Source organism: Delphinus delphis, chromosome 9, assembly GCF_949987515.2.
Source record: "Delphinus delphis chromosome 9, mDelDel1.2, whole genome shotgun sequence".
In the NCBI taxonomy this organism is placed as follows: Eukaryota; Metazoa; Chordata; class Mammalia; order Artiodactyla; family Delphinidae; genus Delphinus; species Delphinus delphis.
In genome coordinates this window covers 84,588,392-84,607,116 of record NC_082691.1, presented here as the reverse complement: position 1 = coordinate 84,607,116, position 18,725 = coordinate 84,588,392, and positions in this window count along the sequence as shown.

The following is an 18,725-nucleotide window of genomic DNA, read 5'->3' as shown; positions in this document are numbered from 1 at the left end:
GTAAATGCAGAGAAGCAATATGGCATCTGTTCAGATGAATATTTCTTTCTCAAATTCTGTGTGGCTTTGGGGCTGTTCTGTGATATAACTGTCATAACTTCTCCATCTTTGCCCCCAAACACCTATGTACTTGTGCCTAAAGCAATTGATATACAAGCGTAGGTGGTACATATTACCATAAAAACTATGCATATGTGTGGAGGGGAAGTACTTAGCTATAAGAAATGTTGTACTGAGATGACAGGGGTCAAGGGTGTTATTTATTAAGTTATTTAAATATTAAATAAACATTTAAATTTTAAAAAACTGTCCAATTTAAAGGGGAAAACTAATAAAGTCCTTTGAAGAAAGCCTGTTAAAAGCATTTCGACCATTTAAATGTCCAACAATAGGGGAGTGATTAAGTAAATCACAGTAATAATGAGTAACCACTTACTGTACACTTTACTCTGTATTAGGTACTAACCTAAGTGTTTTATATGCATAATTTCATTTTGTTTAAGTGCTCAAAATAACCCAACAGAAGAGGACTATAGTCATCACTATTTTCATTTTCTAGATGAGAAAACTGGGGCATAGAGACATTAAGCCACTCACCAAAGACCACACAGCTAGTCAGTAGCAGGGGTGGGATCTGAACCCAAGACTGTTAGGTCCTACCACCAACTGTCGACCACTAGGTTACCAGACAACCCACTGTCACACAACCATGGTAAGTTTTCATAGCCATGCACATTACAGGTGGGACTATAATGGTTAGAACCTTCTAAAAAGATGGCAATTTTGAAGCATCTATCCCAATGTTAAGGTGCACATACCATTTGTCATACAGTTCCACTTCCATCCAAGAGAAAATGCACATACATAAAGACACAAGTGGTTGGAAACATTGTAAATGTCCATTAACAGGAGAATGGCAAAATAAGTTTTGGCACATCTATAGATGAACTATGTGGCATCTTTCTTAAAATGAAGTGGATTCCTATGGAATAAGGAATATGTCTTCAAGACATAAAAAAGCTAGTTGTAGGACCATTTTTAAAGAGCTGTTTTGTATGAGTATAAAGAAAGGTCTGCAAGGATAAAAACTAAACTGTTAAAAGTGGTTTACCTCTGAGGCATGACAGGAGAAGTAGGAGTGGAGGGAACATCTTACTTTTTCCTTTATATATTTCTAAATTTTTAAATTATTTACAGTGAGTGTATATTACTTTTGTAATTAAAAAATAATACAGAAAATTTTTAATGTTCTCAACCAATTTTTAATGATATGGGAAAATATTGTTAACAAGTAAAAAAAATTAGAGCATGAAATTATTTATACTGTATGAGCTCAGCTACAGAAAAATGCATTTAAAATCCAGGAAGGAAATATATCAAAATGTTAATAGGGACTGCATCTGGGTGGCAGGATTAGAGGTGGGGTTTTTTTCTTCTTCTTCTTCTTCTTTTTTTTTTTTTTTTGCTTTACTTTTCTATACTTTCTAAATGTGCCTTATTATTTTTGTAGAAAAAAAATTAAGCAGATCTGCCAAAGGTGTACGGCAGGTTGTAAAACACAAACAGCTGCTACCCATGCTGGGTGGCATGACGACCTAAGATTCCCAGCCACCTAAGGAAAACTTCCTAACTGCAAGGGGACAGATGAGGAGAAAAGATGGTTTTTCTCCATCTTGCTTTTCTGATTAAATTGCAAGAGGGGAAAGGAGGGGGAGATACTAAAAGAAGGTAGAGTGTCCCAGCAAAAAGAGTGAGACTTGGAAATGGGGCCAGAATGAGGTTGTGAAGATGAGAGCACTGGGTCCCCAAGGGAAGGTTTCCGATCCCGGAGGTCAGTGATGGCTTTTGCCGGGAATGGGGGGGATCACTGTGCCTTTAATAGTTTCTGCATTCAACAGCTGAGTGGTGGGAAGGCAGGCACCACACCAGCTGAACGGGCTTGTGCTGTTCCCAGAGACTGCCTGGGATGCTGCTGTGACACTGTGCAGAGGTGGGGGTGATGGCTGCAGGGGAAAAGCAGCTCCGTTATTTGACCCATGAGACCCAGTGGGTCCAACATTTCTGAAGTACAGCTCTGAGACTGGGATACCTCCTGCAGCCCAGCAGTCATCACGGCAAGCTCTAACATTCCGGGGAAGAGTACATCTCTCTTTTTTTTTAAAAAAAAAATTATTTTATTTATTTATTTTTGGCCGTGTTGGGTCTTCATTGTGGTGCACAGGCTTCTCATTGCAGTGGCTTCTCTTGTTACAGAGCACAGGCTCTAGGTGCGTGGGCTTCAGTAGTTGTGGCATGCAGGCTCAGTAGTTGTGGCTCGTGGGCTCTAGAGCACAGGCTCAGTAGTTGTGGCACATGGGCTTAGTTGCTCCGTGGCATGTGGGATCTTCCTGGACTAGGGCTCAAACCCGTGTCCCCTGCATTGGCAGGCGGATTCTTAACCCCTGGGCCACCAGGGAAGTCCCAAGAGTACATCTCTTTCTATAAGTAATCATTCTCATTTTGGTAAAGAGCTCATGGCTTATGTGCCCATTCTAGGGCTGTTTATCATTGGATGTCTTTCTTGCTCTTCTGCTCTGCTCCATAAATCAGAAGGGCTGCTCCCTGAAGGCTGTGTTTCCAGGACTCCTGTGTCAGCTGAATTCTGGCTTTTAGCGGATGGGAGACGCTGTTGCTATCGGGAGATGGGAAGACAGGAAGTAAGGAGGAGTCAACGTATTTCTCCTCCTCCCTCTGCCTCAGGTGATGTCTCGGCAGCAGATGAGTTTCTTCCATGACACCAGCTGGGTAATCTTGGGCTCCAGTTACCCCACTTCCTCTCTGTTCCCCCTCAGCGTAGGGGCAGAGGCGACTTCTGTTGTTACCTCTGGCTTGTTTGAATTCACACCCCTTGTTTGGCTTCGCAATGCTTCTATCACACATGTAGTCTATTCCCTGCCATTAACTTCTCCCTCCTGAAAGTACTTTAAAGTGGTTTCTGTGGTCCTGCTTAGATCCTGAACTAATACCTTCTTGGTCTAGGTTTGTCCCCATAAAGAGAATCCCAAGACGGGAATATTGAACAAGACGTATTATGTGCCAACGGCTTACCCTCCCTCTTACCGTGTCCCCTGGGGAGTGCCCAGTGCTTCTTAGCTTTTACTTTACATACCTATAACCTGGGGATCTTATTCAAATGTAGATTTGAATTCAGTAGGTGTGAGGTAGGACCCGAGAATCTGTATTTCTAACAGGCTCCCAAGTGATGCCAACACTGCTGGTGCAGACCTGCCTGAGTAGCAAGGCACAGAGGCATCGAGAACTATATTAGGGAGGGAAACACCAGTGTCCTTTCGTAGCTCAGTGTCTGGCATCCTCTGTGGCACTACCACCAAGAGGCCTAACACTTACTGAACCTCTGTGTCTCTAAGAGGCAGCACAATTCCACATACGAATGTGCTGTTCTGACCTATTTATTGAGTAGGGGACAGAAGGTGGAAGCCAGCTACCTGGTGGCAGGTGTTCAGGTAGCTGCTAGCAACCGACTCCTTCACTGAAACCTTTCCCTCCCCACCACGGCCTCTCCGGCTCCAGCTAAATCATCTGTGTGGTGACTCCACGACTGAAAAAACAGCCCATGTCCCACACTCGATCAACCTGCTCGGCGTTGCCATCATCCTACGTCACGATGTTGTTACTCTTACTAACATTCCAAACTATAAATAAGGAAAATAAGACCAAAAAATGCTGAAAACTGAGCTGACAATTCAAGTTGCATAAATTAATTATACAGGGGAGACAAAGAGGGGGACCTGCTGGTGCCTGAGTGTCCCTGGGTGGAAAGCTGCCTGCTCATTCCACCAGGGCCTGGATAAGGTGGTGGGTCATGGGGCAGGAGAGCCCCCCCCCCCATTTCTGGCCTCTTCCCAGCCCAGGCAGCACCCACCCCCTACCCCAGCCCCAGCGAGACTGCCACATGCACAGTGTCAGGACAGTCAACTGCACACGAAGCAGTTTTCACGCCCAGACATGCTGGAGGCAAATGTGTTCTTCCCAGAGCCTCAGTGGAGTCGAGCAGGAGCTGAGGAGAGAAAAGGAAAATAGAGGAAGTGAGGTCAAGGTCATGTCCCGATCAAGGCCTGGGCCTGGCCTCTCCCTGAACCCAGACCTGGCCTTTGGACCTTAGGGGAAGGGTGGGGGGAGGCAGGAACCAGAGGGAGGTGGGAGAGCAGAGGCTGAGAGGCCGAGTGCAGGAGGATGAATTCTTGTGAGTGGAAGAGAGCAGGCTGCCCTCCCGGCCTTTTCTCTTCCCTCTTTGCTGTGTTTTAAAATGAGCGCAGGATCTTGTTTTTATTCAGGTATGGTGAAGCCAACAGACCAGGAGACGACTGCCACTGACAAAAGTTTGTTACCCACAGTTCCCAAGAGGAGGGGTTACCACGACATGCAGGGGCTCACAGCGGGGCCCAGGGCTGTCAGGAGTGAGGGGAAAGCCTGGGCCAGAGCCTTCACGGTGGTTTCTGTGGGTGAGGCAGGGCAGGTGAGCTGGGCAGGCTTAGGATGGGATGGCTGGGATAATTTGGGTGGGCTCTGGCTATAGGGGTATGATAAAGGAAGAAGCATGGCGGGGATATCAAAGATGTGCTCACAGGCACGCTGTTCGCTATTTCTAGAAAATAGCTAACCTTGGGAGGGGCAGTTCCCACCCCCAAGGTGTCAAAACATCATAAAATACAGAACATAAAAAGCAGAATGAAAGAACATGCCAGAGCATCTGTGAGTCTTTGCGGGGGCTGTAACCTCTCCGAGTCCCCCGCCCAGTGGGGTAGGGCACGAGAGCCAAAGTGGGGACGTGAAAGTCGGATGTGTCCAGGTTCCATCAACCACCCCATTCAGCCTGCAGTGGGGGAAACTTGTGCTTTTCCCCTTTTCTACCGGATACAGTAGGGGGTGGACTAGAGCTCTGGCATCAGACAGACCTGACCTGAATTTCACCTGGTCCTCAGGTACTGCTGTGTGACTGTGGGGAAATTACTTCACCCCTCTCTGCCCGAGAGAATCGTCTTACAGAAGCTTCTCTACTTGGGCTTCTGGCTCTGTGTGTTCCACCACTCCTGCCTCAGAGAGCCCTCTGGCAACAAAACGCAGATATCCTGGCTCCTCCCAGACCTTCTTGCGGCCAGTGCCTGGGCGACACTCAGTACATGGTAAAGAGATAGCCAGACCAGAAGTGACTGTGTCAGGGAGAGGTTCCAGGGAGGCGGGGGGAGACGCCCGGGCAATGCCGGCTCACTCCAGGCGGGCAGGGGCCCGGCCAGGCTGGGTGAGCCTCATTGCTTAGGCCGGAAGTGGGCTCCGAGGTCCCGGGACACAGAGCATGAGAAGCTCTCCCTGGTGCCACTCACAGGGTGCCAGCACCCCTCGGCTGGGTCCACAGACTCACTGGAGCCTCAGTACTGAAGTCAGGTGTTCAGTGAACACAGGACAAAGACCCATTTGCAGCTCTGTTAGGCCCAGGATGAGAAATAAATCCACATCCTCAGAGGAAAATGGAAATATCACATCCTTTTCAAGTTCCTGGTAGCACCTGTATAAACTGTGGAGAATGGACCATTTACTTATTTATTTCTTTAAGAATGGACATTTTTATTTATTTATTTATTTATTTATTTGCGGTACGCGGGCCTCTCACTGTTGTGGCCTCTCTCGTTGTGGAGCACAGGCTCCGGACACGCAGGCTCAGCGGCCACGGCTCACGGGCCCAGCCGCTCCGCGGCATGTGGGATCCTCCCAGACTGGGGCACGAACCCGCGTCCCCTGCATCGGCAGGCAGACTCTCAACCACTGTGCCACCAGGGAAGCCCAAGAATGGACATTTTTAAAAGTAAGCTGATTTTTCCTGGTCATCTTTTCTCAACAAATTCCATGAAGGCTGAAAATTTAGAGTTCATCTCCTCTAATACTCCTTAATCCTGCCTACTCCCAACACAAAGGTATCTTTGTATAATTTCTGATGAGAGAGAGTTTCACTGAGGTGATTTCACAGAATTCTGGAGCCGACGTGCTCTCGGCCCCCGTCTCCCAGCTGTGATGGAGCAAGCTCAGACTTGGGGCCCCAGGGCACCCCTGCTTTCTGAAATGCCTGACTCATCCTACCCCACTTCACTTGAAGAAAGTGAAGTGAAATTATACCCTCCCACACTCCTTTAAAAATGTATACTCTAAATTCCAGTTGTCGTAGTAACATCTTCACACTGCCCTAGTGTCTTTTATATATTTCAGCACCGATGGACCATCAGTTACCATGAGAACAGGAGTGGTTTCCAACACAGCAAATCTTGTGGTGCTTATCTTTGTGTCTTATAAAAAACAAAACCCTCATCCACAGGGACAGCCTCAGCAGAGCTCAGGTAGTTTACCGATGGAAGGACGCCATCCTCAGTCAGTGGATCCTAGAAACCACTAGAGGTTCACTTTATTTGTTCTCTGAATTGTATTTTGAAGAAAAGGTGTGTATGGGTTTTTTTTTAAAGATTCAGCTGCTCTATTAATTATCATTCTTAAGTGAGTAGATTGGTTTTAAATGTATATTCCTCCCCTCAGCCTTGAAGACAAATTTATCACTCCCACCCCACAATTGTAATCATTCCCTGAGCCATGCTTCGCTCTACTCCCCCAAGCCCAACCCGGCAACCCACTGGTGACCAGTCAGTGCCAACTGGTCAAGTGTTCCCTGCTATTTCAGACCCAAGGTCTGTGCATTCATCTTTTCTTTCATAGCTGAATGTTTGGAAAATGTAAGCCCTTTGAGTTCAAGGACATAACACATGACTCTTCAGAACTCTCTGCACAGTCCTATCTGTTAATTGATTTGACTTTAACCTTTCTATTCTGATGTACAGAATTAATTTTCAGCTGAGAATTTTAAGTCATTTCAGAGGATTTGTGTGTGGGTACAAACTTGAAGGGAGGAAGAAACCAACCCCACAGTCTGAATAGCAGGCTGTGTCAATGACACATTCTTTAATTAGTCCTATCGATATAACTAACTTGTATCCTGTGCTTACCACACACTAGGCACATGGTAAAACACGTGACACGTATTATCTCATTTAATCCTCATAATACCCTATGATGTAAATTCTGTTTTTAATCTTTCATTTAACGAATGAGAAAACAGAGCCACAGATATTAGACAGCTTGACCCAAGTCACACACTAACTACCCAGTGGAGCTGGGATTTGATTACAAGCATCTTGCTCCACAACCCATGCACTCGATCACCAAGCCAAGTAAATCTACGTTCTACAAAGACATCCTCAATCCAAGGCCAGCTGTACATCTGTGCAAACTCAGCAGCACAGAGACCCTATTGTAACTGATCATTCCCTGCGTTCCGTCTTTCTGTGTTACCACTTTGCCACTCCTGCCTGGGCAGAAGCAAACCAGGCTCCACTACAAGTGTGAGAATCATTGCCCCGTGAATCAATTCCTGGTCTTCTGGGAAACAAGGTGGCCCCTAAAAAACCAAGTCTCCATAAAAGGGTTTCAATTTTTGACCCAATACTCCCACCCATGGGAATTTATTCTAAGAAAATTATTCAAAACAAATCTATAGGGACTTCCCCGGTGGTCCAGTGATTAATACTCCACGCTCCCAATGCAGGGGACATGGGTTCGATCCATGGTTGGGGAACTAAGATCCTGCATGCTGTACGGTACATCCAAAAAGAAAAAAAAAGAAGAAGAAGAAGAAGAAAAATAAGCCATTCATTTTGACCAGAAGCTGAAACCAGAAGGAGAAATTAAGCTGATCCACCAAACAAAGCAAAGCTGGGCAAAGACTTTCTTCTTCCCACCACTGCTTCCATAGTAACCCCTTCCCCTCTTTTCATTGTCTCTCAAGGTCAACAAGTAGCTACACCTTCACCTTCCATATCTTCCTTCCATGATTGGACAGTGGTTTCCATCTGTGCCCATGTGGTGGTCGTGTATACACACACACACACACACACACACACACACACACACACACACACATGGCCTGGCTGTACTGTAGCAACATAGCAACAGGCTGCTGTGGTCGCCTTGGTGGGTTCTTGGAGGTTGACTTCAGCGGTGTGGATGGAGCTCAGAAGAACAGAAGCCTACAGACTGCTGGAGAGTTCAACGTGAAGGGCACAGGGAGACTGAGAAGATACCAAATGGCTCTGGGCAGCTCAACTCCCACAGCCAAAGGGTGGACCCAGATGGATAGACGGTGCTGTTTATAGCTCTCCTGCTGACCTATCTGTGGCAAGTACAATGGTGACTGTTGCCCCAGAAGCCAGGGACCAGGAGGCCCAAGAAGACGAGGTCTGAGGGACCCCCATGGGGGCAGCAGCCCTCAGTCTGCACTCTCCTTGTGCTGAGACTGCCTCGAGCCTGACCTCTCATTCACAGCCTCTCTGCCTCATTTATCATTAATGCACTTTACATCCTAAGCAGGGAGAGAAAACACAAGGTTGAAATATCTGGGGAAGGCTGTTCACGGAGCAACAGATGCAGGTGCAGATGAGCAGGCAGGAAGTGCAGACTCCAAACCAGGGAAGGCAAGAGGGGAGAGTTTTCTGAGGGAGGTGGTGGAGGTAGATGCAGGGTAAAGGGGAGGGTGGTCCCGTGGCAGGTAATGTGGTTCAGGGCCTGGAGAGCGAGCTGTGCAGGAGGACGCAGAGAGCACCGTTCTCTCCATATCACAAGGAAAAGATGAGAAGTAAGGCTGCTCGTAGAGTGAGTGAGCTGGGTGAGGGGTGGTCCTGGAGGGGGGGGTCATACCTGCTCCCACCATGCCCAGCTGGAAAGAGAAAGTCTTTTTTGTCTGCCCTGCATACGCCCTCCCCTCACACCTCTACCACAGATCTACAACAAAAAGGGAAAATCCTTGATTTTTGTGGGTTTTATTGTGGTAAAAATATGTAACAGTTATCATTTTAACCATTTCCAAGTCTACATTTTAGTGGCATTAAGTACATTCACGGAACTTCCCTGGTGGTCCAGTGGTTAGGACTCCAAGCTTCCACTTCACGGGACACCGGTTCGATCCCTGGTCAGGGAAATAAGATCCCACAAGCCGGCGCAGATAAATAGATTGATTAATTAATTAATTAATTAATTCACAATGTTGAACAACCACCACCACTATCCATTAGAACTTCTTCATCAACTCAAACAGAAACTCCACACCCCTTAAACAACAGCTTCCCATTCTGCCCTCCCCTCAGCCCCTGGTAACCCCTATTCTACATTCTATCTCTATAAATTTACCCATTCTAGATAACTCATGTAAGTGAATTATACAATATTTGTCCTTTTGTGCCTGGTTTCTTTCACTTAGCAGAATGTCTTCAACATCCATCCACATCGCAGCATGTCAGAATCTCATTCCTTTTCCAGGCTAATAATCCATTGTATGTATAGACCACATTTTGTTGAGCCATTCCTCTGTTGATGGACGTTTGGGTTGTTTCCATCTTCTGGCTATTGTGAATAATGTTGCTCTGAACACGGGTGTACAAGTATCTGTCTGGCTCCCTGCTTTCAATTCTTTAGGGTGTATACCTAGAAATGGAATTGCTGGATCATATGGTTATTCTATGTTTAACTTTTTGAGGAACTGCCAAATTTTTCCACAGTGACTACACCATGCCTTGAGCTATTTAAATGAAAAATGAATCTATTCCAAAAGCCTCATGTCCACTTTGCCTGGAAGCATGGTCTAACGTCCAGGTTCCGGAAGGCCACAGCCTCACTGGGATGTGAAATGTGGGTGCCCCATCTTAACGACAGGGTCAATGGAGAACTGGTGGCATCCAGGAGAGGGTGACCAAGAGGGGTCATGTCAAGTAAAAGTGGTTGATGGGAATTCCCTGGCGGTCCGGTGGTTAGGACTCCTCACTTTCACTGCTGAGGGCTCGGGTTCAGTCCCTGGTCGGGGAACTAAGATCCCCCAAGCCGCACAGCTCGGCCAAAAAAAAAAAAAAAAGTAAAAGTGATTGAAGGGACTGGGTGTTTGGTCTGGAGAAGAACAGGTGCTCCTCTCCACAAGGAGCTGTCTCCAGGCGTGTGAAAGGCTGTGACATGGCAGAGTGGACAGGCCTTTCTGTAGCCATGGAGGGAGAAGTGGGCTGGGAGAAACCCACCAGGAGACCAACTTTGGCTGAACACTGCTCTGAGGGCCGGAGCTCACCGTGGCAGCAGTGCCCGCACCCTGGGCAGTGGTGGCAGGTGGGAGAGGGGATTCCTGGGATGGGTCATCACTAAGCCTCCATGAACTTGGGAGGCCAGAGAAGAAGACAGCACAGAGCAGTAGCTCACACTTCCTGGGCTTCTTTCATTGTGGTTGTTCTGCCTTTGAACAAATGGGAAGGTTGAGCTGGGAGGATTTTTTGCAGTTGAAAAAATCTCACACTTTCCTTTTTACACAGGAAATCAGGAAGCACACAGTCTCGAAACAAATGTAATTGCTGGATTATGGACTTTGCTTTGATAAATTTAAACAATCAAAATGAACTACTGGGGCTTCCCTGGTGGCGCAGTGGTTGAGAGTCTGCCTGCCAATGCAGGGGACACGGGTTCGAGCCCTGATCTGGGAAAATCCCACATGCCGCGGAGCAACTAAGCCCGCGCACCACAGCTACTGAGCCCGCGCACCACAGCTACTGAGCCTGTGCGTCTGGAGCCTGTGCTCCGCAACAAGAGAAGACCGCGACAGTGAGAGGCCCGCGCACCGCGATGAAGAGTGGCCCCCGCTCACTGCAACTAGAGAAAGCCCTCGTACAGAAACGAAGACCCAACACAGCCAAAAATAAATAAATTCATTAAAAAAATATATATATATATCTTAAAAAAATAAATAAACTACTGAAGAAGAGTCATCTTATTTGAATGGTTTCTCTAGGAGCTGGAAGTGCAGAAGAAAATGGTATCAGAGATAAGAGTTTTGAGACTGAAAGCTGCTTACTCGGGTATCCTTATGGCTTTGGACACCTCTACGGGTGGCTCAATAAATAAAACCTGAACACACAGATGCAGCATCTTGAGGATGCATTTCTTTTCTTTTCTTTTTCTTTTTTTTTTTTTTTTTTTGCGGTACGCGGGTCTCTCACTGTTGTGGCCTCTCGCGTTGCGGAGCACAGGCTCTGGACGCGCAGGCTCAGCAGCCATGGCTCACGGGACCAGCCGCTCCGCGGCATGTGAGATCTTCGCAGGCCGGGGCGCGAACCCGTGTTCCCTGCATCGGCAGGCTGACTCTCAACCACTGCGCCACCAGGGAAGCCCTTAACTGTCTTTTTAAAGAGCAGTGACTAACACGGGATTTGTGTGTGGTAAGAAATGTCAGATGGGAAGAAAATCAATCCCTAGTTGGCCCTGACCCGCAAGACAAAACACGGACGCAGCCCCCAAACCCAGCAGCGGTGGCTCTACCTGCAAGTGGACCCAGCCGCCAGGAGCCTCGGGCCACTGCAGTGACCCTGCTGCAAGCAGGCGGCGTCTCGGGCTGTCGCGGCTCAGGGACACACGCTGCATCCTCCCACCACCAGGGGGCGATGAGGAGACGAGGGCTACAGCCTGTCGGGCGGGGCGCAGACCGGGATTCTGATACCAGCAGACTTTGGTTTGTGCGCCACGGAAGCCCCCGTCCCTCCCTTCTACATTTACTCTCATCTCCTATTTGGTATACCTCCTGAGACCAAGAGGACCCCTTGTCCAACAGATCATGGTCCGTGTTCCCATTCCCCATCCTCTCTGACATCTCTGCAGCGTGCAGCCCCACAGACTCCCTTTCTTCCAGGTTTCCTCTCCCTTCTCGTTCTCCGACTCCATCTGTAACAGTTCCTTTTCTTCCTTCTGCTGCTAAATCAAAGGAGGCGGTCCGCAAGGTTCCCAACTCGCTGCTCCTTTCTTACCTCCGCACTATCCTGACAAGCCCTCGGTCCCAACCACGTGCTTGCACTGAAATTGCAAACGTCTAAAGCTACACCTCTGGCCAGCCGCTCTCTTCTGAGCCCTGGTCCCCAAATCCCGAGTGCCTGCAGGGCATCTCCCTGAGTTTTCCACGCCACCTCACGTCCCCAGGGAGAAGGTCTGATTCACCTAGCTCATGCTTTACAGCCAGGTGACCAACCCTGGTGCAATCACGGAGGGTGAGAGGTAGTGGGTGGGAAGGGGGCGAAAGAGGTAGAGAGTACAGCCAACGTGGGGAGGCAAGGGGAGAACCAACATACAAACAGAGACCACAGGAAGAGAAGTAAAACAGATATAGAAGTACAGGCAGAGCTAGGAGGAGAGGCAGGAGCGACAGTGTCAAAGAAGCCCAGACACAAGAGTCTTGAGAAGAAGGGAATGGACGCAAACAGGCTTTGGCAATTACCAAATTCCATCCACTCAAAGGCACTTCCCCACCCCCACCCCCACATTTGAACACAATGTGTCATACAACTGGCGGCATTTCATTGTTAATTGGTGGTGAGTCTCCCACCTCACCCCACCCCGCCCCCGCCTCGTTCTTAGTTGTACAGAAAATGATAGTATGGTTTGCAATCCTTGGAATTTTAGAATTAATGGAACAATGACATTTGTCAAGCAATTTAGCTGGAGCAGTGGAGGCAGAAGTCTGAATGTAATGGGTTGAAAAGAGGACATTCCACAAAACAGCTGGGTCTAGGGAATTCCCTGGTGGTGCAGTGGTTGAGAGTCCACCTGCCAAGGCAGGGGACACCAGTTCGAGCCCTGGTCCAGGAAGATCCCACATGCCGCAGAGCAACTAAGCCCGTGCGCCACAACTACTAAGCCCGTGTGCCACAACTACTGAGCCTACGCTCTAGAGCCCACAAGCCACAACTACTGAAGCCCACGTGCCTAGAGCCCGTGCTCCACATCAAGAGAAGCCACCACAATGAGAAGCCCGCACACCGCAACCATGAGTAGCCCCTGCTCACCGCAACTAGAGAAAGCCCACGCCAGCAACGAAGACCCAACGCAGCCAAAAAAAAAAAGGGGGATATAGAGAAGTTCCGTGGCCTAGTGGTTAGGATTCCGGGCTTTCACTGTCATGGCCTGGGTTCAGTCCCTGGTTGAACTGAGATTCTGCAAGCGGAGCGGAGCGGCCAAAAAAAAAAAAAAAAAGTCAACGTCATAAAAGACCCCACCCCCACCCCCGCGAAAGGGAGGAAACTGTTTTAGATTAACAGAGACTACAGAGACAGGATAGCTAAACACAATATGTGATCCTTGATTAGATCACCGATCAAAAACTCATCCAGCTAACTGGGATAATTAGGAAAAAACGAAGATGCACTGTATTGATGTCAATTTCTTGACCATGAAAATCTTATTGTTGTTATAAATGAGAATGTCCTTGTTCTCAGGAGCTAAACTATTTAGTAATGAAGGATAATGATGTATGCAACTTACTTTAAAATAGTTCAGGAAAGAAAAGTGTATGTATATATGTATGTATATATACACTTTTACATATTTTAACATTTTGCCACATATGCTAGGCATGTAAAATACACATAGATGCATATATACTACATATACATTATATGTATATGCAGCTTTATGTAGAGATCCACAACTTAACAGTTTGCCACATTTACTTACTCTGATTATCTGTATATAAGAAATATATATGTAGATATACATATGTTTACATGTATGTATATATTTGTATTATATATATAATATATACACTTATTATATGTGTATACACACACACACGACAAAATGTTAGTTCCTAAATCTAGGTCATTCGTTCTCAACTGGGGATGACTTTGCCTCCCAGATTTGACGATGTCTGGAGACGTTTGTGTCTGTCTCAGTTGCAGGGGTGCTACCAGCATCTGGTAGGTGGAGACCAGGGATGCTGCTAAACATCCCACAATGCACAGGACAGGCTCCCACAACAACGAATTATCCAGCAGCCCAAAATGTGAATAGTGCCATGGTTGAGAACCCTGGTCTAGGTAAAGGGCCTGGGTGTCATTGCACTTTCTTTCAACCTTTTGGTAAGCTTGCAATTTAAAAAAATACAAAGTTGATTTAAAAAAAAAAAAGCGAGAGAGGAAGAATATGTGACAGAAAGGTAAGGAAGTGAAGAAAAAAGTGTAAGCAGATTCTTTCCAGGATCTTGTCTATAAAGGGATGGATTACAGCTGGAGGGAAAGAAAGAAGGCACTCCTGTCCACCACACTGCCAGTCCCGCCATGAAGAGTCACCCTACATGTCCTGCTTATAGCACCTGACCAGCAGACCTGCACCATCCTCAGGCACAGAGGTCAGACCAGTGGGAGACTCCAACCCCTGACAGCTCATCCACTGGCTACTACCACAGAGCCTGGTCTATGGTAAGACGAGGTGGGTCTCTGATTCTCTCACCTGTAAAGACCCCGAAAATGAGGCCCTTAGGAAGCTAACGCTTGGAGGAAGCACAGAAAGAGACCACGGGGTAGAGCTGGAGTCACAGGGCTCACGACAAGCTGAGGTTGTAGAAAAACAGAAACCTAGGGTAAGCAGAACTTAAGAAGTTGAGAAAAGACGTGTGCAGCACGGGGTGGGGGGCGTGGGGACAGAGGTCAGCAGCTGGTAGAATCACTACAGCGGCACAGGAGTGAGGATCACCGCCAGCTGCTGAGCTCCCTGACTCTGACCTGAATCCTGGCCCCCGAGGGTCCCACTGGACCCGCAGGTTCTCATCTCCCGTCTCCCTGGTCTCTGTGCTCTTGTTCAGTTCCTGTGACCTGTCATGCTCCTCCCCTGCCTTTGCAGAGGCTCTGCCTCCTGTCTAATTTAGTCCTAGTTAACGCCTTCCTAGGACAGATCCAGGTTTTGTGGCACCCTCTTTAAGAAAAAACAACAGCCAGAAAAAAGATCAATAGGGCTTCACCAGCTCTCCCTGACACCACCTCTTCCAGTCTCAACTCTAGCATCACTTCCTTGGTTACATCTACTTGCTCTCTCTCCCTCCTCCACTAGGTCAAATCCCTCCATATGTAATTCTGTGCTGTCCAACCCAATGGCCACTGATTACATGAGGCTATTTAAATTTAAATGAATTACAAGTAAATCAAATAAAATATCCAGCTCTTCAGTCTGCACTGGCCATATTTCCCATGCTCAAGAGCCACAGGTGTGGGTGGCCATAGTGTTGGACAGAACGAATATAGAACATTCCCATCGTTGCAGAGAATTCTGTCAAACAGTGCTGGTCCACGTTGTCATAGCACTAACCAGTGACCATTCACCCCCGTCCACCGCAAGGCTGAGCCCCATCACACGTCTGTTGGCCTGACTGCTGTCACTCCAGGGCCTGGCACATAGCAGGTCCTCCATAAACATTCATTAAATGATTTGATGACTGTGCCATTCTTACTGTTACAGGCATCTCCTTTCAAACCCTGTTTCCAGACTATGGTGAGCCCCCATCTCTGCTTTATAAGGTGGGGGAGCCCTTCCTTTTCTAGGCTGAGGGAAAGGAACTGGCAGAGAGGGAGAGCATGAAAGTACAGGAGAAAGACCTGTCCTAAAACAAAAATACACACTCTCGGGCTTCCCTGGTGGCGCAGTGGTTGAGAGTCCGCCTGTTGATGCAGGGGACGCGGGTTCGTGCCCCAGTCCGGGAAGATCCCACATGCCGCGGAGCGGCTGGGCCCCTGAGCCATGGCTGCTGGGCCTGCGCGTCCGGAGCCTGTGCTCCGCAATGGGAGAGGCCCGCATACCGCAAAAAAAAAAAAAAAAAAAATACACACTCTCCCACATATGGAGATATATTCATATCACCACGTAAGAAAAAGCCCAAGAATATACCAAATATGCCAAAATGTTGGTAGAGCTTATCTCCAGGTGGGTTAATTGGGGTGAATCTAATTACCTTCTTTGTGATGTTTGTTTTTCCAGAGTGTTCCCTGCGTACGTTATTAAAGGGATAATTAAGTAAACTCTACACCCAAAAATGGAAGGGAAGGGATTCAGAAGCCTAGTGGAAGTAAGTCCAAACATGCAGTCTTCCCCGAGGACTATGTGAGGGTGGACAGAAGGTTGAAGGGAACTATTCAGCCCTGAGAGCCTCTGATTCTCCATGAAGGGGAAGAGGAGGTGAAGGATGAGGCTGGATAAGTGGCTGGGACTAGAGCTGTGGTCTCCCTTCTAGCCCCGAGTCTAGTGCCTGCCAGATGGGGCTGCTGAAAATATGTTGTTGAAGGATGAAACCAAGAATAAAAAGAGGATGCAGAAAAGGCCACTGTCCTGGGCACCTGTTCTGGCAACTGGTACCCACCCTCACCTCCTTATCTCCCAGGCTTTTTGGACCTTTGCTAGCTAACTGTCATCAACTTGTTAAAATGAGATATAATTCACATACCATAGAATTCACTATTTTAAAGTGTACAATTCAGTGGTTTTTAGTATATTCACAATGTTGTGCAACTGTCACCACTGTCAATTCCAGAACACTTTCATCACCCCACAGAGGAACCCCTACCCATTAGCATCACTTCCTATTTCCCTGTCCCCCTAGCAATCATTTATCTACTTTCTGACTATGGATTTGCCTATTTAGGACAGTTCACATGGAAAGAATTACACAAGATGTGGCCTTTTGTGTCTGGCATATCTCACTTAACACAAGGATTTCAAGGTTCATCCATGTTGAAGCAGGTATCAGAATGTCATTCCTTTTATTTTTTAAAATATTTATTTGGTTGCACTGGGTCTTAGTTGTGGCTCCCTGGCTCCTTAGTCGCAGCACACAGGCTCCTTAGTTGTACCATGCGAACTCTTAGCTGTGGCATGCGTGTGGGATCTAGTTCCCTGACTGGGGATCAAACTCGGGCGCCCTGCATTGGGAGCGTGGAGTCTTAACCACTGTGCCACCACAGAAGTCCGTCATTCCTTTTAATGGCCAAGTAACATTCCACTGTATGGACAGACCACATTTTGTCTAGCCATTGTTAATGGACATTTGGGTTGTTTTTACTTTGGGGCTATGAATGTTTATATACGAGTTTTTGTGTGAATGTACATTTTCAATTCTCTTAGGCATATACCTAGGAGTGGAATTGCTGGGTATATGGTTTATAGTAACTCTACTTATAACATTTTAAGGAACTGCCTGTTTTCTACAGCAGCTGCATTTCCATCAGAAACGGACAAGGGTCACATTTTCTCCACATCCTCGCCTACACTTGTTATTGTCCTTCTTTTTAATTGTCATCAATTTTGCAAGGGGCACTGTCATTCTAAAAAATGCCCTCTCTCGGGAATTCCCTGGCAGGCCAGAGATTAGGATTCTGGGCTTTGACTGCACAGAGGGCCCAGGTTCAATCCCTGGCTGGGGAGCTAAGATTCCTGCAAGCTGCGTGGCTCTTGGTCCTCTCTCCACAGGCATTGCCAAATCCTCCTTTCTGCTCTGGGGACATTGTGCTTGTCCCTGTATTCACTGTTCATGGGGCGCTGCCTCCTCCCCCCACACTTGAGCAGAGCCTTCCTCACAGCAAGGATGCTTCCGCCACAGACCACGTGTGGCCTGTGTGTGGGCTTTCCCATCACAGCTCCTTTCACACGCTCCCCTTTGAATCCTCATCCACAGGAAGGATCAGGATCCTGGCCGACTTGAGTTTGGCGAAATAAAAATAGCAGCGTTCAAGGACCTATTTTATCATCAGAGGCGCTCCAGGTGTCCTAGAAGGGCAGTCCCACCCTCCTCTTAATCACCTTCATCAACTGTATGATGCTTTATCGAAGCTGAAATAGAAATGTAGCTGCTGTCACAGTGGAACCTGGGCATCAGCCCCCTTCACCAGGCTGGGAGCACCTGAAGGGCAGGAACCCTGTCTTATCCTCCTAATGCCAAGCATAGGAGATACTCAATAAATTGTTAAAATGAGATAATTTTGTTGAAGAAAGTTTTAAATGGAATATTTCACCAAAAAATTGAATTTCTCTCGAAGTAAAATGTGCCACCACAACTTTTATATGGCTTGCGTGTGACAGTTCATGTCATATACACTCACTATACCACCACCATAGTTATTTAATTCAAACTTCCTAACAGCTTCTCAGAACCCCAGCGTTGCAATGAGGACAATACTAAATAGCCTTTAGCCACTCTGCTAAAACCTGGGTGGAGACCCCGAGTGCACAGCGCCCCATCCAATCAGGTCAGTACTTCTTCTATTCCAATGCTTACAGTCCTTTCTGCTCATCATTTAACCATCTCAAAAGAAGAAGGCATTGCTACCTCCAGATGATCTCCTAAGCCTGTAGAAGTCTGCTGACTGGCATGTCTGTCCTCCCCTCAGCGATGTTATCCTGCTGTGGACAAGATCAGAAGGCAGCAATGCACATGCCACTTCCCCAACGTTCCCATAAACACAACTGCTCAGACACGAGCTCCTGAACCCAGCCAGGTGAGGCAGAGGAGGGCCTTAGACATCCTACACGTTCAGAGATTCATCAAGTCTTTCAGCATCTGGTGTGTCAAGTCTTTCAGCATCTGGTGCGGCAGCATGAACTAGAGCAGTATCTCCAAGGGTCTGGTCCAGCAGCAGCGCAACGTGGGAGTTTACCGGAAACACAAATTCTTGAACCCTGCTCTTCCTACTGGGTAGGGCCCAGCAATCTGCGCTTTCAGGAGTCCTCATGTGACCACGGTGCACACCCAGGTTTGAGAAGGACTGGACTAGAGTTGGTGTGTCCACAAACAGAAACTG